At 34.9% G+C, this 26,928-nt stretch overlaps 1 non-coding gene across 1 annotated transcript; it reads right to left on the reverse strand.

The window, feature by feature from the left end:
• Window positions 1-6,343: 6,343 nt before the first annotated feature.
• TRNAP-UGG lies at window positions 6,344-6,415 on the reverse strand. Its single transcript has one exon. It is a non-coding gene; the product is annotated as a tRNA-Pro (tRNA).
• Window positions 6,416-26,928: the final 20,513 nt, after the last annotated feature.

The raw sequence follows: 26,928 nt of genomic DNA on the forward strand, positions 1-26,928 counted from the left end.
ACTAAGTCATTGACTAAAGAGTTATTTAAAAAATATGTGAAGTCTTTGAGACTTCGTAAAATGTAACACTTTGTAAAGACAATTAGATATATGAAATATCATGATTTGTTCAGTGTAAATATCTTTGTTACATTTAGATAAAGTCTCAGTAAGTATATTGGTAGGTTAAGATTGGTCCACCCACATAGATAATCATCTCTGTTTGTTAAGTAAAAAATAGAGATAAGACTGTTACTTATGGAATAACTTATGTATCTATGAACAAAGATATATCCATAAGTTAAGGTCGCCTTAATAATTATGTCAAGATGAGATCATTTATTTGTTAATAATGATTGAAGTAAATGAATCCACCATTTGCTAAACCTGTTGGAGGCTAGATTTAAATTCATATGTTGAATTCAGGATTAGACATTAGGTATATCTAGTTCAAAATCTATACGATGTTAAATTTGAGAAAAATATACGCTCTTTTTTTAGTAAAGAGAATAACATCGTAGTATGTGATTCATACCACATGTGCTATTGTGATAATAAGGATAGTAAGATAATTGATCCCTACTTCTCTACTATGTGAGACCTTTGAGATTATAAGTTAATTTTAATTTTACCTTAAGTGACTATTTAGCTGTTTACTTGAAGTTCTAATCAGTATCTGCTACTTTAGCATGTATCCTATGACTATAGATGATGCGGTCTATGGAATATAACTAGGAAAATGACTAATTATAATGAATATATTGTAGCTAAAAGGGAAGAATTAAGATAGATTTACATCTTTAATATTTATTCACTAGTCGACCAATTATATTTTTTGTTGAGTACATAAAATGCGATTATGAATAATTGTATTAATTGGAGATATGGAACATGCTAGACATAATTGTTATTATGAGGGGTTAGAAATTATATTAATTGGAGATATGGAACATGCTCTAGACATAATTGTTATTATGAGGAATTAAAAATATTCATATTGATATAAATGATTTAATTTGGGGGTAAATGCAAGATATGGATGTCTTTGATTCATTTGGAAGAGTGGCTAAGTGTAATAACTTTATTAGCATTGATTGCTTGGGGAGTAGCTTTGTAAGGTGTAACAATCTTCCTAGCATCAATCACTCAGTATGTTTGTTGCTGCATGAGCTATTTTTCTCATGTATAAAATGGATATTCTTGTATAGTCTTTGTGACTTGATTCTTGTATAGTCTTTGTGCTTGATTATTGTATAGTCTTTGTGACTTAAATCTATTTAATCTTTGTGACTAATTATCCTTGGTGACTTGATTAGGATGAGTGAGAGATGTTGGAAATGAGAACGTGTAAACGTGGGGTTGCTCATGATACACACATTGCCTACATTTAATTGAGGTAAATTACCATACTACCCCTGGCGGATTCCCATTATATAAGTATCCAAGTCATTTATCCAAAAAAAAAGAAGAGAGAAGAAAGAGAGAAATACATAAAAAGAAAATAAAAGAGAAGAAGAACATTCGAAAGGCTGCGGGATTTGGTTTGTGGATCTGTCGAGGAGGTTCATTGTGATCTTCTCGCCGACAAGCACGAAAATAGTTCTTCATCTTCTGGAGGTTGCTTCGCTTCAGGACGATCACTGAAAGTTTTTACAGTTTTTAAATATTCTTGTTTCATGCTTTAGAATCCAACACTATTTACCCCTATCCACATGGTGGTTTGCTATTAGTTGACCTCATCATTTACCTCACTTCATATAACCTGGATATGAGTTGTGAGAGGCACTTGGGGTGAGCATAATCACCTTTTTACTACAAAAGTGAAAATCATACCACTAGATGAAATATTTGGATACTTAATATGGTTATAAAGAATTACCTACTAGCTAAAGACTTAATCAAAGTCTAAATTTTACAAAGAATATGATGTCGGAAAGCAGGGTTTGATTTATACAAAATTATCTATAATCTTTATTTAGTTCATCTAGGATGAGTAAAAAATCGATTAAATCAAATTAAACTCATCAAAGCTAAAAGTTAATTTTTACTATTTTAAATTCAGAAAAGAGATTTTGAAATAATATGAAATAAATTATTTAAAATAATTTTATAAACTAATTGAGAGTTAAATAAAGGGGGCAGGATCGTTAAATAATAAAAAAAACTCAAAAGGGTGAGCAGAAAGTCGGTTAAATCGAATTAACCTATCAAATCGATCAAAATTAGAAGTTAATTTTTACTATTTTGAATTTAGAAGAATCTTTTGAAATAATATAAAATAAATTATTTAAAATAATTTTATAAACTATTGAAAGTTAAATAAAGGGGACTAGATGCATATAGTAAGTATGGGATTGGCTGGGCTCAAGCCCAACAAAGACCTACAAGTTTTTTTTATACACATTTATATATGGTCTAAAATAGTACCAAAGGCCACCTAATTTTTTTCTCCTACTCAAACCCTATCACAATTATCTTCTCCATAAAACAGAATGATAGAAAGTACAAAAAGCTACATCTTTGTAAAAAAAAAAAAATCAATCGTTCACATATTCAATTGTTCACTATGTGCGTTGATTAATCTCCACTCATCTTTATAACCTACACTAATTTTATCATAGTCATTCTGTGAGTTGATTCTTTGAATGCACTCATTTACTTGTTTTTATTGTTAACTATGGTATTTGATAATTGGTATTGCATATTTTGGTTGCTTGTTTACAATTTGCATTTGTAAGATTTGAAACTTTAATTTATTCTAGTAGTAAACATTGCTCCATAAATCATAATTTAGAATTTATAAATGTATCTTTTATTAAATCCTTCTCGATTTCTTTATCATTAATATTATGTTTATATGTGAAATCAATGACGAGTTAGGAATTTTTTATTCAAAGGTGAATCAAAATGTCAAAAAGAAGCATCACAGATTATTTCATTCAAAAAAACAGTGAGGAATTATCAAAAAATTCAAATGCTCCAAATAATCCTCCTTTGTCAAGTTCAAGATCAACATTCACATAAGATTAACATTGGAAACCAAAAAACTCAAACTTGACAATGAAATTGCTTTTGATCCATTAGAAGGAAATAATACATATTATGAGTGAAACCTTGGGAAACGAATTATAATTTGGGAATATCCATGTGATAAACAAGATGAGGTTTGGAGAGAATATGTTGGTATGGAACTATATCAATTCATTTATGAATATCCACTTGTTGATTTTACGGATCAAAAGCGCATTTTCAGTCTTCTTGGTTCATAAAGTTTTCATGGCTCGAGTTCCTAAAGAAAAGAAAAGTGCATTTTGTTTTCCATATTATTTTTTATATTCCTTCATCACATCATAAAAAATTTATAAGTGAAGGATTCAAGAATGGAAAAAGAGCGAATTACAAAACATGTCCATTGAAAAGATATGAAGGGGGTTGTAATTCACTACATGGTACTACTATGCAAAAATGGGAGGGCATGAAAAATATAACTCAACATATTGATAGAAGGATGAATATATAATCCAAAAAGATTATAAAGCAAAACACATTGCTTCTAAGGACATCAATTAGAGTTGTGAGGTGGCTAGCATTGCAAGGGTGTGGATTTAGAGGACATGAAGAGACGGTGGATTCTCATAATCATGGAAATTTTTATTGAATTGGTCAAATTTTAAGGAGAATTGCAAAAAAAAAAATGATATTAAGATAAAACTACTAAAAATGCCAAGTATATATCACCGTCAAGGCGTCAATTCGACATAAGATATTAAAAATTATTGTTGATCTTGTGTGAATTAAAATCTGTGATGAAGTGGGGGATGCTAAATTTTGTATTCTTGTTGATGAAGCTATTGATAAATCTCATAGATCACAAAATGACTATTGTTTTACGATACATAGATTGTGATGGGTTTGTTAGAGAGTTTTTTTTGAAGTTGTTGGCGTTGATGACGCTAATTCATTGACCTTGAAAACACATGTATGTAACATCTTGATACAATATAAGCTTTTGATTGAAAATATGTGAGGTCAAGGATACGATGATACTAGCAATATGTAGGGAGAATGGAATGAATTACAAGTATTATTTACCAAAGATTGACCGTTTGCATATTATATTCATTATTTTGCTCACCGACTATAATTTACTTTAATTGCAACAGCTAAAGAGGTATCAGATGTATGATTAGTTTTTTTTTTCTAAATTGATTCAATTGTCAATTTTGTGGCTTGTTCTTCAAAGTGACATTCTCAATTGAAATTAATTCGAGGAGATGAAATCATTGATTTGATAACATCTGGAGAACTTGGGACTGGTACTAGTGTTAATCAAGCTAGTACTTTGCAACGACCCGCATCTACTCATTGGAGTTCACATTACACTTTTGTTATCCAAGTTATTGAATTATTTGGTACAATTTGTACACTTCTATACTAAAGGTTTGCTTAAGGGATGATAACATTTGATTGTGTTTATGTTATTGTTGATGCATAGAGTTTTGGAAACATCTAATATGTTGTGCCAAGCATTGCAACAAAAAAATCAAGATATTTTGAATGCAATGAGTTTAGTTGCTACTACAAAATTACTTTTCTAGAAAAATGCGAGATGATGAATGAGATGATTTTATGTAGAGTGTGAATAATTTTTGTGATACTCATGGCATTATAAAGCTTAATTTGAATGATCTTTATATTGAAAGTGCTAAGAGTTCTTGTCAGCAGAAAAAACATTTTACAGTGGAGGAATACTATCATTTTCATATATTTAATATTGTGATTGACAAACAGTTGATGGAGTTAAATACAAGATTTACTGAGAAATCAACAGAGCATCTTACTCTATGTTAAGTCTTGAATCGAAGTGATGGTTTCAAATCATTTTGAAAGTGCAATTTATTTTTTAATTAAGAAATTTTATCCTAATGATTAGATGACATGAAACATTTGAAGACTGAATCATTAGAAACTTGATGTATTTGAGGACTTGAGATATAAAGATGTCGATTCTCTTCCTAAATTATGTCAACTGTTGGTTGAAATAAAGAAGTCAATGATTTATTTTGTTATTGACAGGTTGATTTAACAAAGAAGTCAATGATTTATTTTGTTATTCACAGGTTGATGTATTAAGTTTTAACTCTTCTGGTTTCAACGACAATAACAGAGCGAGCATTTTTAGGGATGAAACTTCTCAAGATACCACTTCGCAACAAAATTGAGCAAGAATATTTGAACAGTGCAATGATTTAATATATTGAGAAAGAGATAGTTCTTGAGATTGATATACAATACATAATTGATAAGTTTGATCTCTTAAAAAATTAAAGGTTGCAATTACAGTAGTATTTGATTGAAGTTACATTTTTTTTTTGTATAAATTGTATTTTTTTTGTTTATGCATACAATGTCATTATTAACGATTGAACTTTTGACAAATATTTATTTAGATTTGATGATTTTATGGAGAAACTTGTGATTTATAATTAACTTTTTATGTTATATTGAAAATGATATAGTGATTTCTAACTTAAGTTAAGATCTTGGCTACACCCAAGGGGGTATGATCATTAAATAATAAAAAAAAATCAAAAGGAGTGAGCAAAAGATTAGTAAATTAAATTAAAATACCAAAGTTAAAGTTAATTTTTATTATTTTAAATTTAAAAAGAAATTTTAAAATAATATAAAATAAATTATTTAAAATAATTTTATAAACTAATTGAAAGCTAAATAAAGGGGGCATGATCGTTGAATAATAAAAAAAACAAATCTATTGTGCAAAAGGTCAATTAAATTGAATTAACCTACTAAATTGATCGAAATTAAAATTTTAAATTTAGAAGAACCCTTTGAAATAATCTAAAACAAAATTTTAAAATAATTTTATAAACTATTTAAAGTTAAATAAATGGAATAGGATCATTAAATAATAAAAAAAACTCAAAAATGGTGGTACGAGAATCAAACTTACAACCTCTCACACCTGAAGCAAAAATTCTACCATTAGACCAAACAACCAAATGCCTTATATATTTATGGAGGATTAATTAGTAGCAAAACACCTATCCAAAGGCAATTTTAAGAAAGATATAATGGCGCAATTGCACAAAGTCGTATTTGGTTTAATAAAAGTTGTTTACCATCTTCAGCAGGGTAAACAAAAGGTCGATTAAACTAAATTAATGGACCAAAATTAAAATTTAATTTTTACTATTTAAAATTTAGAAGAACCTTTTGAAATAATATGGAATAAATTATTTAAAATAATTTTATAAACTAATTGGAAATTAAATAAAGTGGGCAAGATGTTAAAAAATACAAAAAAAAAAATTCCAAAGGTGGGATGAAAACAAAATAAAAAGGGGTGTTGCGAGAATCGAACTCGCGACCTCTCGCACCCAAAGCGAGAATCATACCACTAGACCAAACACCCGAATGGTTAACAAATTTATATAGGGTTAATTAGTATATAAGGTTGACTTAAAGAACTACCATGGAGCTGAGCAAAATATCGGTTAAATCAAATTAACTCGGATGGAAGTTAGAAGTTAATTTTTAGTATTTTAAATTTAGAAGAAACTTTTAAAATAATATAAAATAAATTATTTAAAATAATTTTATAAACTAATTGAAAGCTAAATAAAAAGGTCAGGATCATTAAATAAAAAAAAAACTCAAAAGGGGAGCAAGATCATTAAATAAAAAAAAAAAACTCAAAAAGGGTATTGTAAGAATCAAACTCATGACCTCTCACACCCAAATATCTAATATGTATATGAATATTTAACTAATAGTAACAATCCTATTCACAGCCAATTTTAGGACAAATATGATGGTACAAAGTGGAATTTGATTTAAAGAAAATCATCTACCATCGTCATTTAGGAGTGTGTAAAATTTAGTTAAATTAAACTAACTGATTGAATTTAAAAGTTAATTTTTACTATTTTAAATTTAGAAGAACCTTTTAAAATAATATGAAATAAATTAATTAAAATAATCTTATAAACTAATTGAAAATTAAATAAAAGGAATAAGATTGTTCAATAATAATAAAAAAACTCAAAATGGGCACTAACTTTTGCACCCAAATGCTTAATATACCACTATACCAAACACTCATATGCTTAATATACTTACATAGGATTAACTAGTAGTAAAAAATATATTCAAAGACAATTTTAGAAAGAATATGATGACTTAAAGTGGAGTTTGATTTAAAGAAAGTTGCTTACCTTTTCCATCTAGGATATGTAAAATTCAATAAACCGAATTACCCGATCAAAGTTAAAAGTTAACCTTTTAAAATAATATGAAATAAATTACTTAACATAATTTTATAAACTAATTGAAAGTTAAATAAAGAGAACAAGATTGTTAAATAATAATAAAAAACTCAAAAGGGTTAAAAGTTAACCTTTTAAAATAATATGAAATAAATTACTTAACATAATTTTATAAACTAATTGAAAGTTAAATAAAGAGAACAAGATTGTTAAATAATAATAAAAAACTCAAAAGGGGTACGATCTCTTGCACCCAAAGTGAGAATCATACTACTAGACCAAATACACAAATGCTTAATATACTTATGTAAGATTAACTAGTAAAAAAAAGACTTATTCAAAGTCTAAATTTTACAAAGAATATGATAGCGCAAAGCAAAGTTTGTTTTTTTAAAAAATATTTACCATCTTCTTTAAGGGATGAGCAAAAGATCAGTTAAATCGAATTAACCAACTGAATTGATCGAAGTTAACATTTTAGTTCGATTAATTCAAAAGTTCTTTTTCTTTAAAATATCAATTATTTCAATCAAATCGGTTCGGTATTGATTAAAAAAAAGTCTAAATTTGATTAAGCAAAATAAACTGAATAGTTTGCTTAATAATCGATCATTCAACTCGATTGTTAATCATCAATCAATTGATCATTAAAAATTAATTTATTTTAATTTTTGATCGAATTAGTTAATATTTTATCAATTCAATTTGTTCAATTTTTGTTAGAAAGTTTGGTCGATTCGATTAAATAAAAAAATTGATTTATTCGATTTCAATTTAAATTGTTCAATCGGTTCGGTTATTAACTGATTGCTTACCCCTATTTTCATCTATTCATGAGTGATTCTATTTACTATAGACAAGAAAAATAACAAGTAAAGAAAAACTTATTCAAAGTTCTAATTTTTCAAAGAATACAATGACACAAAGTGGACTTTAATCCAAAGAAAGTTATGTGCCATGTTCATCTATTCATCAGAAAGTAGTGGTTCTATTTACCTAAGGAAAAAACAAGTAGCAAAAGGCTTATTCAAAGTTCTAAGTTTTAAAAAGAATACAATGGCGCAAAGCGGAGTCTAATTCAAAGAAAGTTGCCAAACATCTTCATCTACGAAGTAGTGATTCTATTTACCTAGATAGGGAAAGAAACAAGTAGCAAAGTGCTAAAGTTGTTTGGTTGGGGCTGCAATAGAGCTCTAGAAACCTAGGACACTTGGATTCTTCGAGGCATTACTTACACTAGGACACTGGTTGTTGACTACATGTTCATTTCTTCTTCTCCATTCCATTAAGAAGAAGAGGGTCTGTAGGTACGCTAAACCATCACTCTCTAAATCTTTTCATACATTTCTGTGTTCACCTTCTCGAAAGTGAATTCCAGGTGAATATTTCAGTGAATGTCAGTATGAGCAGCAACTTGATAGGTAGATAAGCTATTGCAACTGTTCACTATAAACAAACAGTTAAACCAACAACAATTTGGTGTTAAATTGCATATACAAATAGAGAAGGACACAGTAAACAAGATTCAATCGCAACTTTCATTCATGTTTCTTTTCATAATAGCTCATAAATCAAATTAAAATTAATGATAACATTATTAACAATATGATTCATTTAGGCTAGGATTAATTGGGGGGAGGAAGAGTAAAAGGATTGCACATGAAACAAAATATACCATTTTGCGTTACTTTCCCTCCCCTTGCTATCTTTGGATATTGATCCAAGTAAATTCAGCCTTAAAGATAATCAATAAGTACTAAACCAAATATAATCTTTCTTTCAAATCCTAGAGTGCCAATCATTAATGAAAACTTAAGCCATATAAAGCAAAAGAAATTTTACTTGCTTATACTTATTTATGATAATTAACCTTCCAATATGCACTGCCCCCTAAATTCTTTCTCGAACTTCAGTAGTGTTTTTGTTGAGCCCTAATATAAATTTGGACACTCCTTTATTTCCAATAATTTGCCTATATTTGAGTCTGTCTCCATGGCAATCCATGAATGCTCTTTGTACATATCAACTTGCTACCAATAGCATACGAGAATGTTAAAATATTGGCTCGCGGCAAAATTTCCTTGCTGTAAATCATATAAAATACTTTTTATTTCAAATAACTCTAAGCTATTCTCCTTATTTGAATAAATCTTCCTCACTGTTATCCCACATAAGAAAATTTTCTCCATCCCGTTGTTATAACAACAACAACAACAACCAAATTATCCTGTTGTTCATAGAATTAATTAATTATGGCATAAGTATATACTGATTTCTGATTTCCAACTTCTAAATCTCGAGTTGTAAGGGGCTACTATATAATCATCCATTCCTTGGCGCAATGGTATGCAAGGTAAGGTTGTGTACAATTGACCTAATGTGGTCAAAGTCCAACCCTTCCCTGAGACCTTGCATTGACTGGAGATTCGTTCACCGAGCTGCCCTTTTTCTTTGCCACATATGAATTCATCACTAATTGGAATCATTTGAGATAATCACTACTAGAAAACTAGGCTTTCGAGACAAATATCTTAAGACAGTGACAAAATTCATCTCAAATACTGAGTAATTAAGACAGTAATAATAGATGTCTCAAAATTTTACATGGAGACATTAAATTTAAGATAATATTTAAGATTGTATCTCAAATTCAACTAAATAAGACACTTAATAAAGACGGTTGAAAATATAATTATATAAGACATTCAAATAAGACGGTAAAAAAAATATTTATCTCAAATTATCTTGATTATGGTTCGTTGGAATGGTCGCGATAACTGTCACAAACTCTACTGTTCTAGATCTAATATCATTTCACGGAACGGTGGCAACTCGGATTTATATATATACATTATATAATTATTATACAATAATAACATATAAAAATATATTTTCAAATTTAACTTAATGAAAATTTTTAATTTATAATTTGTGTTTAAGTACTATAGCTAATTTATGAATTATGAAAATAAAACATATTAAATATTTAATTTATTACTTAATGATATAATAAAACATATTGATAATTTAAGAATTACGAGGATATGCCTAAAACACTAAATAACATAATAATAATAATAAATAATAAATTTATTAATATATATATAGAGAGAGAGAGAGGGGATGATATTAATTAAAACTAATTAAAATTTAATTTAATTAAATTTATTTAGGAAAATAAAAATAATATAATTAATAGTTAATATGAAAATAAATTTATATGATTATATAAATTTTTTAAATTTTTTAAAAATTTAAAATGAATTTTATTATAATTTATTATATTATATATATAAATCAGTATATTTTAGAAATTAATTTTATTTATCAAAACTAAGTTATAAGTTCTAAATTTATATAAATTTAATTTAATTAAATTTATTAGGAAAATAAAAATAATAAAATTAATAGTTAATATGAAAATAAATTTATATGATTGTATAGAATTTTTTAGATTTTTTAAAAATTAAAAATGAATTTTTATTATATTTTATTATATTATGTATTTAATCAGTATATTTTAGAAAATTGATTTTATTTATCAAAACTAAGTTATAAGTTCTAAATTTGTATAAATTTAATCTAATTAAATTATTTAGGGAAATAAAAATAATATAATTAATAGTTAATACGAAAATAAATTTATATGATTATATAGAATTTTTTAGATTTTCTAAAAAATTAAAATATTTTTTTATTATATTATATATTTAAATCAGTATATTTTAGAAAATTGATTTTATTTATAAACTAATTATAAGTTCTAAATTTTTATTAACGTTGTTTTCTAATTTCTCTTCTCTTCTCTTCTCAACTTCTTTTCTCACACACCTGAGCCCTAAATCACTTCGTCGCTGTCATTGTCGCTGCTTTTGCCCCCACCACTGTCGCCGCCATTTTCGTCGCCTCCACCGCCATCGCTATCGCCGCCGCCGCCGCCGCCGCCGCTTCCGTCGCTCTGCCGCCGCCGCTTCCGTCGCCGCTTCCGCCTTCTTCTTCTTCTTCTCACCTTGCGTGCTTGCCCTGTGATCTGCCCGATCAGGTCACATCGGTAAATCAATTTACATGGTATATCTCTTATTGCCTTTGATTTGATTTTAGTAGTATTTTGTCACGGCGCTGGTTGAAAAAATTTCTGGATGTAGTGGAGAAATTAGCCTAATTTTAATCATGATAAATTACAAGTCAAAAAGAGGAAATTGTCTGATGGTGATGCCGAGAGTGATAAGAACTTTATCACAACACTCCAAAATTTGACCAGTTTTAGCGTGTTGTTCGAGTTTTGCTTCTATTTTGGGTTTCCCATCCAATTGAAATTAAGATGTTCAATACAAGGTCAATATGATTACTTTTAAGAACCCAACAATTTTAAGATTACTATTAACTCTATATGAAACAAAGCAAACATACTTTTACAAGATTCACTCATACACTCCCATTATCTATTCATAAGGTTTTAGATCTAGTGATGATTTTTTGCGTTACAATTGAAGATAGGTGGTCAATCCTTTGATATCATGATGCAAATTTAATTTTTTTACAATTTCGTTTGTAGGCATGGAATACCGACAGTTTTGAAGTTAGAGAATCATGAATCCCCATTGACTGATCTTCGCATGGAATCCAGTGACTTTAGTAATCAAAAGGTATCTTGACTTTATTTAAATAACTAATTTTTTTGATGAATTTTGATAGCTCTGTGATATATACATTATTTTTTATTTAGACTGCATATAATACTATTTTACATGTACAAGGATTGGATAACCAACAAGTACAAATATCTAAAATTATTCATATTACTTCATTCTATTCTTCCATCGTTCTTTTTGTGCATGTACAACCTTAACATCTAGTAGTATCACACGTTTTCAGGCAGCTCTTTTTGTCTTCTTAATTGTAAAGATTAAAAAAAACTCATTTCAACTTATATTAGATGGTTGACATGTAATACATATAATATTAGAAATTAGTGTTAATTTTTCAACTTTTAAAGCTTGTTTGGTGTTTTCTAAAATGAAATATGAGCAATCGTGCATACTTCTATCATGCTTCATATTTTCCTTTTCTTCCTCCCATCTTAAGTTTAGATTATGCTTGTGCATTCTAGGACTAGATTACTTCATGCAAACTTGTTGTAGCCTCTGCAAGATGTTGAAACTATAAATGCTCGATTAGATTGCTTGGGTTATTTGTTTTATTTATATACATAGTTGCAAGAAAGAGAATTACTTGTTAGATAATGAGATTTCTTAGTGAAAAGTTTTATTTATTGAACAGTATATATTATAAATCATCTTTATGATCTCTAATAAGAGCTTTTTTATGTTCAGGATTATGATGAAGAAGGATTATAGAAGTTATCTCCAGATCATGAGGAGTTGTTCTTGTTGGTTCAGCGGAGACCGGCAAGAGGGGGGTGAATTGTTGAAAACAAGAAAATAAAAACTACCCTCCTCGGATTTTAACTCAGAATTAAATCAGCAATAAAAATAACAGCAACTAAATTAATGAAACAGAAAAAGAAATAGGAACAGAAAAGACTCAGGGATTTAAGCTGGTTACAACCAAGGAGATTGTTAATCCAGGACAGTAGAAAAGAGCGCAGTAAGAAAAATCTCCTTCTCTTAAGGCGGAGAAGCCTTTTACACTTTTGAAGCTCACTAGTTGCTTAGGAATTGCTTACAGATTGATTGTTTAAGTTGTTTTTGAATTCCTAGCTCCAGGGGCCTTTATATAGCTCCTAGAAAGTCTATCCCGAGGGTCCAAGGCGCCTCCAACAAGGTTCAAGGCACCTCCAGCTCGGTCAGCGGATAAAACTTTATCCACAGCATAAACGGTCAAATTTGACCTGTTGAAGGCGCCTTCAACAGGGTCGAAGGCGCCTTCATGATGGAGGCGCCTCCAAGCCTACTGGAGGCGCCTCCAAGCTGGCAGCACAGTTTCCAGCTTGGTTTTTCCAGCTTCCGATGCTCCGTTCTTTTGGGTGATTGCAGCCAACCGGAATAGGGCTCACCCGAGCCCAATTCTCGGCCTTCTCCTCGAGCAGCCTTCCGTCCCGGCTTAACGTCCCTCGAACGCCGCGCACGCTCTTCACGCCCACCGGAGTACTCTTCCGCAGCTCTCTCGTCCTTCGGACACACCGAGCCCGTCGGCTCCCTTCCCGTGTCGTCCTTCTCGCTAGCTGCGTCTTCCGCTCGACTTCCTGTGTTACTAAGCTCCTGCACACTCAGACACAGGGATTAAACACAGCAAAACCTAACCAACTTGGTTGATCACATCAAAACTACCACGGGGTCCAACAATCTCCCTCTTTTTGATGTGCATCAACCCAAGTTCAAGTTAGGGTTAAAAATAGACATAAAGAGTAATTTTAAAGAAGAAATTACTAAACTAACAAGTTAATCATAATTTTTGCAATTAGTAAAATTGCAACACTTTTTAAAAATAACAGAAATTTTTAAAATTTTTAAAATTTTAAATTTTTCTAACTCCCCCTAGACATGTATTTTTCTCTCCCCCTTTGATCACAGCAAAAATGGGGTCTTAAGTAAAATATATTCAAGTAAAATTAAAGCTTTGAAAAAAAATTTCTAAGTAAAAAAAAATTATAAACAAGAATGAACTTTTTATAAAACAAATTTCTAAGTCAAATGAAGTTATTTAGGATTTTTCTGGGAAAAAATTTTTTTAAGAAAAAATAATTTCTAAGTTAGAAAAAAAAATTTTTAAGGAATTTTCTAAGTCAAATATTTGATAAACTTTCAAAGCATTATTTAATTTTTGTTTAATACTTTTTCAGAAAGTTAATTAAACATTTTATTTCAATATTTCAGCTTCCAGGTCGTGGCGAGGCACTAGGCCTTCTTGGTTATTGGAGCAACAACCACTTCCTTGACAAAGCTTTTATAAAGAAATTTACTGTTTAATTTTCTTCTCTGAAAGCTTTTAAATTTTTGAAAAATTAATTAAGCACAGATTTTGGAACCCAATAGAGGTTCCTTCCTACAGGATTATTCAGAAATCTAGGGGTATATTGTTTCTTGGTATTTTCCTAAGTTGACATTGATGCTTCCTTATATACCAATTTAATTTACCATAAATTCTTAATTTTGAAGTTGGAAATTGATTTAAGTATGCAGCAGATTTCAATTTTTTAATTTCTAATTTTAATTTATCATTTTCTGATTTTACACTATCATACATTTCAAGTGGACATGCTTTTGCTAATTTCATTTTGAATTCTTTATTTTCTTTTTCTACTTCGAATAAGTCTTTACAAAGCGATTTAATAAATCGAAATGACTGAGACGGGGTTAGATTGCGTACCTTACTTACCTGATCTGGTGACGCTCCCCCTTCACTGCTGTTTTCTTCTTCTGATGTTCCTCCCCCTTCATCGATGCTCATCTCTAAGCTTGAGTCTTCTTCCGGTTGATGGTTCGCCAATAGCGCTAACCCTGAGAATTCTTCGATGTCCGACTCAGAGGTTGACGAATCTGACCAAGTAGCCTTCAGATTCTTGTGCTTGGAGGTTTCTGGTTTCTTGTATTTTGGCTTTTCCTTTTCTTTCTCCTTTCTCTTCAATTTTGGGCAGTCCTCCTTGATGTGCCCTTCTTCGTTGCAATTGTAGCAACGAACCGTTCTCTTCTTTCGATGATGCCTCTGCGATTTAAATTTATTAGAACTGAAAAACTTATTGAAGCGTCTTACCAGTTGTGCCGCTTGGGATTCGTCGACTAAGGCTTCGGAGTCAGAACCGTTTACTTTTGCCTTTAGAGCTATGTTCTGACTGGTCTTCTCTACTCCATTGGCTCTGAAACTCAAGATTCGTGAAGTTCAAATGTCGAAAATAACTGTTCTAACGTACTTACCTCGAGGTCCTTAGAGATGTAGTACGCATCTACTAAGGAGGTCCACTCTGGAGTTCTCGGGAAGGCATTGAGCGCGTATCGGATAGAATCCCGGTTGGTTACCTCTTCTCCAAGGTTCGTTAGTTGCGTTATCAGCTCCTTCATTCTCGCTTGGAGTTGCGCTACCTTCTCGCCTTGGTTCATCCGGAGGTTCGTTAACTGGTTCCGGAGGATGTCGCGCTTCGCTAGCTTCGCTTCGGAAGTACCTTCGTGAAGCTCCAGGAATTTTTCCCAGAGATCTTTTGCTGAGTCGTAGCTTCCGATTCGATTTACCTCCTGCGACGATAGAACGCTGAGTAGGTGGAACTCAGCCTTTCCGTTGGCGATGAAATCTGCTTGCTCCTTTTTCGTCCAGGTATTTTCCTCCTTATCTTTTGGAACTGCATAGTCATATTTCATTATTAACAGAATGTCAAATTCGGTTTTAAAAAATACCTCCATTTTGCGCTTCCATGTGGCGAAGTCTCCGTCGAACTTCGGGGGATGGATGTTCGCTCCGGCCATCGTCTTGATCGTAGTGCTTCAGTTGGCGGTTAGTCCTTCTGAGGTGATCAGGCTCTGATACCACTTGTTGGTTCAGCGGAGACTGGCAAGAGGGGGGTGAATTGCTGAAAACAAGAAAATAAAAACTACCCTCCTCGGATTTCAACTCAGAATTAAATCAGCAATAAAAATAACAACAACTAAATTAATGAAACAGAAAAAGAAATAGGAACAGAAAAGACTCAGGGATTTAACCTGGTTACAACCAAGGAGGTTGTTAATCCAGGACAGTAGAAAAGAGCGCAGTAAGAAAAATCTCCTTCTCTGAAGGCGGAGAAGCCTTTTACACTTTTGAAGCTCACTAGTTGCTTAGGAATTGCTTACAGATTGATTGCTTAAGTTGTTTTTGAATTCCTAGCTCCAGGGGCCTTTATATAGCTCCTGGAAAGTCTATCCCGAGGGTCCAAGGCGCCTCCAGCTCGATCAGCGGATAAAACTTTATCCGGAGCATAAACGGTCAAATTTGACCTGTTGAAGGCGCCTTCAACAGGGTTGAAGGCGCCTTCATGATGGAGGCGCCTCCAAGCCGGCTGGAGGTGCCTCCAAGCTGGCAGCACAGTTTCCAGCTTGGTTTTTCCAGCTTCCGACGCTCCGTTCTTTTGGGTGATTGCGGCCAACCGGAATAGGGCTCACCCGAACTCAATTCCCGGCCTTCTCCTCGAGCAGTCTTCCGTCCCGGCTTAACGTCCCTCGAACGCCGCGCACGCTCTTCACGCCCACCGGAGTACTTTTCCGCAGCTCTCTCGTCCTTCGGACTCACCGAGCCCGTCGGCTCCCTTCCCGTGTCGTCCTTCTCGCTAGCTGTGTCTTCCGCTCGACTTCCTGTGTTCCTAAACTCCTGCACACTCAGACACAGGGATTAAACACAGCAGGACCTAACCAACTTGGTTGATCACATCAAAACTACCACGGGGTCCAACAGTTCTTTAGACTTTCTCTTGTGTAACTTTCATGGGAATAGTAGTTTTTTTCTTTTCAAATTAATGATGAATATGTAGATATTTCTATTATTGGATGAATGTTGGCATGGAACTTATGTACTGACTAGCTTGTAAGTTAAAAAATATTTGAATTTTATATTATGTATGTCACTTTTAATTTATAAAGAGAGTTTTTCCTTTTGTTTTGAAATGACAATTCAATAAATCTGATCTAGATTAATTTGTATAGTGAATGTTCTTTTAAGATTATTAATTTTTGTCACAAATGGTGCATCAACAAATCAAAACATTAGGGAGAGTAATATACTGGCTTCACTTCTATTTGAGACAGTAAATTACCATCTCAATTTAGTGTCTCTAGTTTTTTCACAGGATAAGACATAACATTTGAGACAAAAAAATAACTGTCTTAAATATTTTTGAGACAATTGAACAACTGTCTCAATAGTTTTTTGAGACGCTTGTTTTGAGGACGGCTACATTACCGTCTCATCACTGTCTCAAAAACATTTTGAGACACCAAATTTACAATTTAAGACATATTTTGTTGTGTCTCAAAAAATATTTTTTCTAGTAGTGAATAATTCCCATTGAGTTTGTGTCCTATAATGAGGATTTGACTGTCGTATGACATTTCACTAGGGTTGGAGATGGTGGAATTTTGACGAGAGGTGACATTAAATGTTGTGGAGGAGGAAACAAGTCTTTCAACTGTCATTCTGAATTTTTACATAGCAAGCAGTCAATTGGTCGAATCACATTCTAGTATTGCTGACAGAAACCCAGTTCCAGATGTGAACTTGGGTTATGGGGGAAATATGCTGGATAATCTAGATCATGGGGGGAAAAAGCCCAAAACATCATGGATTATATATTCCAGGAGATCTAAAACACAAAAGGAGCAGACCTACATTAATATATAATAGGCAGTTTATATTGTAGAGTCAGTAATACCCCTGCGCCTGTTCTGTTTTCATGTTTTAGAGTATGTGAGTGGTTATAAGTTGGTGAGAAGTTAATGGGGAAGGAGTCTAAGAATCATTGTCAAAAGAGAGTATTGTTTTTGACTGACGGAGAGAGTTTCTCTATTAGATCTGAGTGTTCTTGTTGTACTATTTATGTTAACCCTAATAATTCTATGTATTTCTTTATTCTGGTTTTGGGACTCTAACATTGGTCCAACCTATGCTTAGAAGGAATGCCAAAGATGTCAAATAGGGTTAATGTCTTGGAAGGGAGGGTGACAACACAAGAAGTATGTGTTGGTGCAACCTTAGGTCAAGGTTGACCTGGTTGACCAGACTCGAGTTGACTTGACTCGAGTTGTGTTTTGATGTTTGACGAGTTATGTTTGACAATGTTTGACGTGAACAGAAAAGTTGTATCTTGATGTTTTACAAGGATACAAGCTTGGAAGATTGTGGGTGCAACCCGTGGTCAAGGTTGACCTGGTTGACCCGAGGTGAGTTGACCTGACTCGGAAAAGTCCAAGCAAGGAGCTTGGCATGGGAAAAGTCCAAGCAGGGAGTTTGGCATGGTGAAAAGTCCAAGCAGGGAGCTTGGCACGGGAAAAGTCCAAGTATGGAGACTTGGCACGGAGAAGTCCAAGTATGGAAGCTTGGCACATGGGAAGTCGGAGAGGGCTCGGTAGCTCGTTCTCCGGACTGTGGTCAGAGAGGGCTCGGGAGCTCATTCTCTGGACCGGATGGAAGTCGGAGAGGGCTCGGTAGCTCGTTCTCCGAACTGTGGTCAGAGAGGGCTCGGTAGCCCGTTCTCTGGACCGGATATGGAAAGTCCTGGTGAGTGAAGCCAGGCAGACGGATAAGTCCTGGTGAGTGAAGCCAGGCAGTGGGAAAGTCCTGGTGAGTGAAGCCAGGCAGTGGGAAAGTCCTGGTGAGTGAAGCCAGGCAGTGGGAAAGTCCTGGTGAGTGAAGCCAGGCAGTGGGAAAGTCCTGGTGAGTGAAGCCAGGCAGTTGTGAAAGTCCTGGTGAGTGAAGCCAGGTGAAAATCCTAGTGAGTGAAGCTAGGTGAAAGTCCTGGTGAGTGAAGCCGGGCAAGGGAAAATCCAGATGGATCAAGGGTGATCGGACATCTGGTATTGAGAAGGTCAAGTAGGTCAAGGGAGTGACCGGATACTTGACACGAAGAGAAAAGTCCAAGTGGGTCAAAGGGATTGACCGGACACTTGGTGGGGAGTCTTAGCAGGTCAAGGGAGTGACCGGATGCTAAGCATGATGTACCAAGAGGTCAAGGTTAACCGAATATTAGTTTGGACTTGGTTTGGGCAAAAACCAAGACCTGGATCGGTCTGGAGACCGATCAGAAAGCGATCAGTATGCCTCTGTGAGCTTACTGATCGGTCTGGGGACCGATCAGCAGGAAGCCTGATCGGTCCCCGGGACCGATCAGGGTACGCACAGAGAGTTGGGCAACTCTCTGTGAAAGCATTCTGATCAGTCTGGGGACCGATCAGAATAGAGTCTGATCGGTCTCCATGACCGATCAGAAGAACCCTGGACCGATCAGGGTGGAGCCTGATCGGTCCAGGCCTAGCCGTTGTGACTCAACGGCTAGGTTATTTCGGGCTTCTGTGTTCTGGTCTTTTTGCTTGCAGGTTCGCAGGTTGGCTCAGAGGTTATAAAAGGAGATCGAGGGCTACTACTTCTTTCTTCTTCTTCCTCCTCTGAACTGAGCTGCTGTTCTTCTGAAAGCTGTGCTCTTGAGCTTTGCTGAGCTTCGAAGCTTCGGGTGAGCTTCTTTGACTGAGTTGCTTGTTGGCATTCATCCGTGAAGTTGGTGCTTCATCCGGGACTTCAGTCGACGAGAAGGCAAGCGAGTATTTGTACATTCATTGTGTATTTTGTTCTTGCTCTTCTTTGTATTTCCATATTGCTGTTGCAAGCTATTGTGGCGAGGTTTCTCCACCCACAAGGAGTATTTATTAGTCGATTCTCCGGGGACTCATCCACCGACGGATTGATAGGGCTCGTCCACCTTACGGACACGCCGAGGAGTAGGAGTATCACCTCCGAACCTCGTTACATCCATCGAGTTTGAGGTTTGTCTTTTTCCTTTTCGTTTCTACGGTTTCATTTCCGCTGCGCTAACCCTAATCGTAGGAAGAAACGCGAAGAATTTGGGGCGGCTATTCACACCCCCCTCTCTAGCCGCGTCCATCGATCCTAACAGTATGGAGGAAATCAGAGGTATTATGCAACAATTGATGTCTGAAGTAAAACAACATGGTTCTCTTTTACAAGAGATTGGTGAGCAGTTAGAAACAAGGGTTGAAACAACACCATTGAAGGGGGCATCTAGTTCTGCTGATAAGTCATCTCAATCTGAGCCTCAAGAACATCCAAGTGATCAATTGGAGGGGTACAGGACATATGTAAAGAAAGTAGAATTATCAATGTTTAATGGTTGGGATCTAGTGGCATGGATTACTAAGGCTGAAATTTATTTCAAAGTCCAAAATACTTCAGATGAAATTATGATCAAACATATAAGTATGGAAGACTCCACCATTCATTAGTTTAATCTTCTTAAGGATACCAAAGTTAATCTAACTTAGGAAAAAATTAAATGTGTTCTCATTGCTCGTTATGGAAGGCATAGACATGAAAATCCTTTTGAAGAATTGGCAGCATTAAAATAAATTGGATATGTGTGGAGCAATTTCGGCCAGGGTAGGTCTGTGCAGTTTTCAACTATATATAAGGTCTAATTCAATTCAAAAGAAATTGGGTCAATCTTTTCAAATGGGAAGAACCAGTACAACATCAAGATAGGGTTCCAACCAGATTCGTGACTTTAAGGAAGCTAGTAACGTAGATTCTGCATCAAATATAAATCCTTCTTTATCCCTAGCCTCTATAACACGAAAAGGAGAAGATAAGTGAGGGTTCATGGAAAACTTTAGAGGAATTCATTCCATTTCTTACCCAAAATTAATGGAACAAAGGACAAAGGGATTATGCTTCAAATGTGGTGAAAAAATCCACCCACTTCACCAATGTATTGAGAAACAATTGAAGTTATTAGTGTTAGAAGAAAATGAAAGATAAAATTTAGATGGAGAGATAGTGGGTCTTGAGGCAGTCAGCAGAAGAGGAGTTGGAGTATAAATTTATGGGATTATTGAGTATGAATTCAAAGAGTACAAATTACAAATAACAATAAAATCATCAAGTTAGGAGGCAAATTAATGAGGATTGATATTGTGTTGACTATATAAATTTTTTCTCTAATCCTATTTTATTGGTAAAAAGAAAAGATTGATCATGGAGAATGTGTTGATTATAGAGCATTAAATAGGGTCATAATTCTAAATAAAAAAATGATAATCCCAGTTAATCTCATTGACTATCTCTGGGGTGACCGGCCCAGTCCCACGGAAGTTTCCCACCGGTCACCAGAGTAAATCGGGAAGCTCACGCGGCGGCCAGCCCAAAAGCCCAGCATCCTTTGATTACGCCCCCCATTTGGAGGAAAAATTCCTGCAAATACGACGTAGCTGGGGTTCAAACCGTGGATATCTGGGAGACAACCTGGATATCCTACCACGGCACCATTGCCCCGGGGACATCATAATTCTAAATAAGCACCCTATCCTTGTGGTAGATGAATCGATTGATGAGTTATTTGGAGCTATGATTTTATTTTTTTCAAAAATTGACTTGAAATCGGGATATCATCATAGTAAAGGAGGAAGACATTCATAAGACAATATTTCACACTCACAATATATATTATGAGTTCTTAGTTATGTCTTTTGAGCTCACTAATGCCCCTGCAACCTTTCAAACAGTAATAAATGATTTATTTAGATCGTTCCTTTGTAAGTTTGAACTGATTTTCTTTGATGATATTTTAGTGTATAGTTCTGATTGGTCAACACATTTGTCTCATCTTTCAATGGTGTTGGAAGTTCTTCTTAAGAATTAGTTTGTGGCTAACTCCAAGAAATATAGTTTTGGCACCACAACAGTGGAATATTTAGGTGATATCATTTCCAGACAAGGTGTTCAATTGATCCTTCTAAAATTCAATGTATTTTGGATTGGTCGATTCCAAATAATGTCAAAGGAGTAAGAGGTTTTTTTGTGTTTGAAAGATTACTACCAGAAATTTGTATAAAAATTATTGTAAAGTAGCTTAGCCTTTGATAGAATTGACTAAGAAGGATAATTTTCACTAGGGATCAACTTCTTTAGAGTCTTTATTGGAACTCAAAAGATTCTTGACGAAGAAATTATAATTTTTATAGTAAATAATTATGGTGGTCAAGTTTAACAGAGAAAGAAGAAACTATAGGAATTGAAAAAGAGGTATTTTGTGATGATGAAGAGGTTTCAGTAGACTCGAGAGAAGAGTTTTTTTTCTCTCTGTTTTTTTTTCCTCTCACTTTTTTTTCTCATTTTTTTTTCTCACTTTTTTTTCTGAGTTTTATTTTCCTCTCACTTTTTTTTTTTTGGTTTTTTTAATCCAACCGAATAGAAATCTAAAGAACAAAACATGAAAGTGAACAGATACGTCAACCAAAATCCAATTTTTTTATCTTTCAATGCAGAGAATCGAAAAATGAACTAGTAGAAGAAAAAAAATTATTACTATAGTTGTTGAAGTTCCCGAGGTTGCCACACAAAACTGGCAAGAAAGGACGTTGGCGATGAGACTGTAAGATGTTGTTGGAGCACGCTGATCTTTGGATTACTCCAAGTTGCTGTTGTGCTCCAAGATGTTCACGTTGTTGCTGACTAATGCTGTAGAAATTTGGTGCTGGAATTGAGGTGTTGGAAGAGGAATTAAAGAAGGAAGAAGCTAAATTTTGAGGGAAGATAAGGAAAAAGATCATGGCTCTGATACCATGTAGAAATCAATAGGTAAAGGAAAGAAATAATATAAAGCTTTTTTATAATCTTATTACTAAAGCTAATAGGCTTATTTATACAAATTATCCAAAACAATAATGGAAACATTAAATAAGGCAAACAATCATAATAATTATAAACATAGAAATATAATAGACTTGAAAATAGTTTTTTTCCTATTTGATTCATGTCGGTCTAATTGTGTATCAAATATAATAAATCTCAATTGATTGAAATCAATTAGAGATTATTTCCATTATTGTCATTACCAACCATCCTATGTGGTCGTCAATGCTCGCACGCATAGTCATGGGTGCGTCGCCAACCACAAGCGCGTCACTGGCTCTGAAACGCCGTCGTCGACCTCGGAACACTGTCGCTAGTGTTCTCCTTCTAGGCGAGCCCGGTGGAAATGACACACTGTTGCAATTTCCCAACGCGGCTCTGCACAGCACCTATGGCAGCGAGCAACACGATTGTAGACTTCCGACTTTGTCGCCGACCTCCCAAGGCTACACTCCGACCACGAATCTCGCAGTGTTGTTCAGCACCTTGCGATGTGTGGAAAACGTGATAACTTCATGATTTTCCTTAGTGCAGGGTTTTGATACCATTGTTGAATATAGAATGGAAATAAATACTAAATCCCATACTTTGCGTTGGAGCATATCTTGGAGAGTTGGACGAAGAAAATAGCGGATGAAGGAAGTTGCCTCTTGCCGTTTGTGAAAAAGTTACAGTGACAAATGCTTCTCGACGATTTCACAAATCAAATCCCTTTGATGTGGTGATGATGAAGGGCCCGACCCCGATATCACGGTGGAGGTCAAAGGAGATCAAAGTCAAGGTGGTCAACACGTAGATGACATCAGCCGACCGGGGGAGAAGGCTCCGATCCACCGTCGCCTTCGACACATGGAGTAATCAAACAACCGATGCTCAAGGGAGACAATGTGCAGAAGCAGAGCCGAGCGGCTACCCCGCTCGGCTAGACAGCAGAGTTGGATGCGTGCAGAGTTCAACTTCGGTCGAGCGGCTATCCCGCTTGGCCTGGCAACAGGCTTCGGCCGAGCGGCTACCCCTCTCGGTCTGGTATCAGGCTTCGGCAATAACAAAGTGAACATTCGATCGAGTAGACACACACTGAGGAACAATGAAGGTCTGGCCGGCCAGACGAGGCATCAGGGGCAGTGGAATTTCGATCGAGCGGCCAACCCGCTCGGCCTAGCAGCACACTCCTGATGATATCCAGTGATATCTTTTTGGGAGTTTGTGCTACCGACACCGGACATGGACTACCAAAAGATCGTACGACGGAAGCCTTCACTGTGATTTCAGAGATATGCTCGGCATGTTAAGGTACTGTGTCAGAGATACTTTACTGACAAGTCTTTTCAGGAAAAGTTTGGAGAAGTATGCTCGCCTTAGGAAGCGTGCATGCGCGCTACCGGAGCTCTATATAAAGGGGGGGTCCAAGCATCAGCGGAGGTATGTGATATTCACTATTTGCACTACAGTTTTGTTCTTGTCCTTGGACTTGGGGTTTTGACCCCTAGACCCTAGAGTCAAATCCTTAAGAGTCTTTTCTAGAGAGTCAAGTCTTGACCTCAAGACTTGATTTTCTTTCTCTAATACCTCAAGTTTTGATTTATCATTTTTCTTTGAGGTATTCCTAGGCATGTGTCTAGATGATTTGAGATTTCTATCTAGATTTTCCTTAGCCTTAGATGAGTTAATTCTAGGGTTAGCATTTCTAGAATTGTTCTTATCTAAGCTAACATGCTTGGCTCCTAAGCACATGTATCGATTTCTAGTGTTAACATGCTTATCATTATTGACAATGGCAATAAGACTACTAGCATGCATCCTACTAGAATTGCAAGAATGAGCTTTAAATGTTACCTTAGGGTTTGCCTTAGCTCCCGCTTTACACGTGTTTGGCCTCTTGTCCTCGCTTTCCACTTCATCACCGATGATTGACTTGAACGTCGCAGGGTCAACGTGCCGGGGACCCCTTTCCTGACTCGGCACTGACGTAGTCTGTGTTGCAGGTCCGTGCGAAGTCCACAAGAGATCAGTGTGAGCACCACATCTTCAGTTTTACTTCTCTTCGACTTTCGGACAGGATCACCTTGTTTCTGTGAATAAATATCTTTACCTTTGATTTGCTTGGATGTCTTATAAGGAGAAGAGTGAATATCACTTGCCCATTCTTTCAACATGTGCAGAAACTGTACACGTCCAACAAACTGGTCTTCGGTTTGGGGGGCTTCGTTATCGTTATGCTGGAGTAGCTCGAGGGAAGCGCGGCGCTGCTCGCGACAGCCTCCTCGCGGCGCTGAAGGGCGAAGCGCTGGCGGTCAGTTGCGGAGATGAAGACATGCTTGGCGTCGACACTGGAGGAGGAGTGCTTCATGGCTTCGGCGGATTCCGGCGAAAGGAAGTAGCAGCAGTAGGTGGGTATCTATCGCTTGAGCACAGATCTCCTGGACCACTTTTTTGTGGTCCAGGGGATGTGTGACTCGTATTTGTGGTCGGATCGCGCGTGGTCGTTATTTGGCCACAAATTGTTGTGATGTCTTCCTGGGTTCATCGTCCCCATCAGTTTATAGTTTTTGGTCGGAGCGGGAGGCCGGAGGCCACCCGGAAGCCTCCGGTGGTGGATAAGTGGTCAGGTTACTAGGCGCCGAGTGAGGGTGTCCTCCGGGCAGCCTCCGGCCGCCCGCTCCGAACAAAAACTATAACCTGATGGGGATGGTGAACCCAGGAAGGAATCACAACTATTTACGGTTAGATCGCGACCATGATCCGACCACAAATACAAGTGGCACATCCCTTGGACCACAAAAAATGGTCCAAGAGATCTTGTCTCCTATCGCTTGGGGGACGAAACGAAGCAACGGAACTGGAAGTTTCCATGTGATTGAAATAGGCAACGATTGGTTGGAATGATTAAGAAAGCTCAATTTTTCACAAAAAATGATTTTGGGCAAAAATTAAAATGAGGTCTTTCTAAAAATAAAATAAAATATTATCTATCAATTTTTTTATCTAAAAAAAACTTTTAATTTATTATTATAATACAAATTATTTTTTTTTGTATTTTATTTTTTTTATCAAATTGAATTAATTTATTTTCCTATGTTATAATAACTATTCAGTAATTATTATAATAATATTAAAATAAAAATATTTTTACAATAAAAAAATATAATCGAATGTGGTTATGAACTTATGATTTTTTTAAAAAAAAAAAACTACCCTGATAAGTGGAAGTAATTTTTTTTAGATTAACTATAAGAAAGAAAAAATAAATAAAAGTTACATGATTAGAAAAGCAATTCTAGAAGCATTTGCGACAAGAAGATCGAGATGCCTTATAGGAGAGAATGAAAAATCTTCATCCAGTCTTACTCCAATCTGCTATACCCGATTTGCCTTGACAGCTACCATCCACCTTAAGAATCATGTGCTCAATGTCAAGAGAATGTCAATGCACCAACTGCTCCCGTATAATATCACTTCTACTCAGCTCTGGTCCTTCTAGATAGGAGGTCCGGGATGGAAAAAAAAAATTCAAAATAAATTTGGATCTCAATTACTCAAGGTCCCAATTACATGCCTAAAAAGATAAAAGTAAAAGATAATATCAAAAAATTCTGAAATATAAATTTGGGTCTAACTATTCAAGGCCCCAATTACATGCCTATAATACATAATATTAAAAAAAAAAAATTTGGACCCTCTCAAATCATAGGTCCAGAGTCATCGCCCAGTGCTGCCCTCCTCTAGGGCCAGCCCTGCTTCTACTATCTAAGTGGCAAGTTTGAAGAATGGTAACAAAGTTATGGATAATGTAAATGGCATATTTCCTTATCAATACAAACAATGTTTTGGACCCTCCAAGCCCACTACACACCAGCCATGAAAAGAAATGTGACCATGCGAATTATCTCTCAACAAAAAATGATTAATCAAGTTAGGTAACATCGAGCCTAGGATGATCGATCCAGTTCCACAGAACTATCTCTCAGCCAAGCAACTACATTTTGTTGTATGATAAAGCTATCACAGTTAATACCAAGAGCAATCCATAATTTTTTTGACGTATAGTCACAAATACAATGCAAAAAACTTTCAACATCCATTATGCAGAACTTTGAACATTGGGACAGCATCATGGCAAGTTAGCCAAAAAAGAAATTTCACTTTCTCATGCGCTTTTAGCTTATATATCCAACTCCACATCTCTTTATTAAAGGACACAATATTAGAATATTTTATAAGCCAAGAATAACCTGCATGCTTTAATTGAATAAAAACTATTAATGTCTTCCTCATGTAATAAAAATGTTCGTGCAGATAATTGAATCTGGTTTTGATATTGGTA

The sequence above is a fragment of the Zingiber officinale genome, chromosome 9B (assembly GCF_018446385.1).
Source record: "Zingiber officinale cultivar Zhangliang chromosome 9B, Zo_v1.1, whole genome shotgun sequence".
Taxonomy (NCBI): domain Eukaryota; kingdom Viridiplantae; phylum Streptophyta; class Magnoliopsida; order Zingiberales; family Zingiberaceae; genus Zingiber; species Zingiber officinale.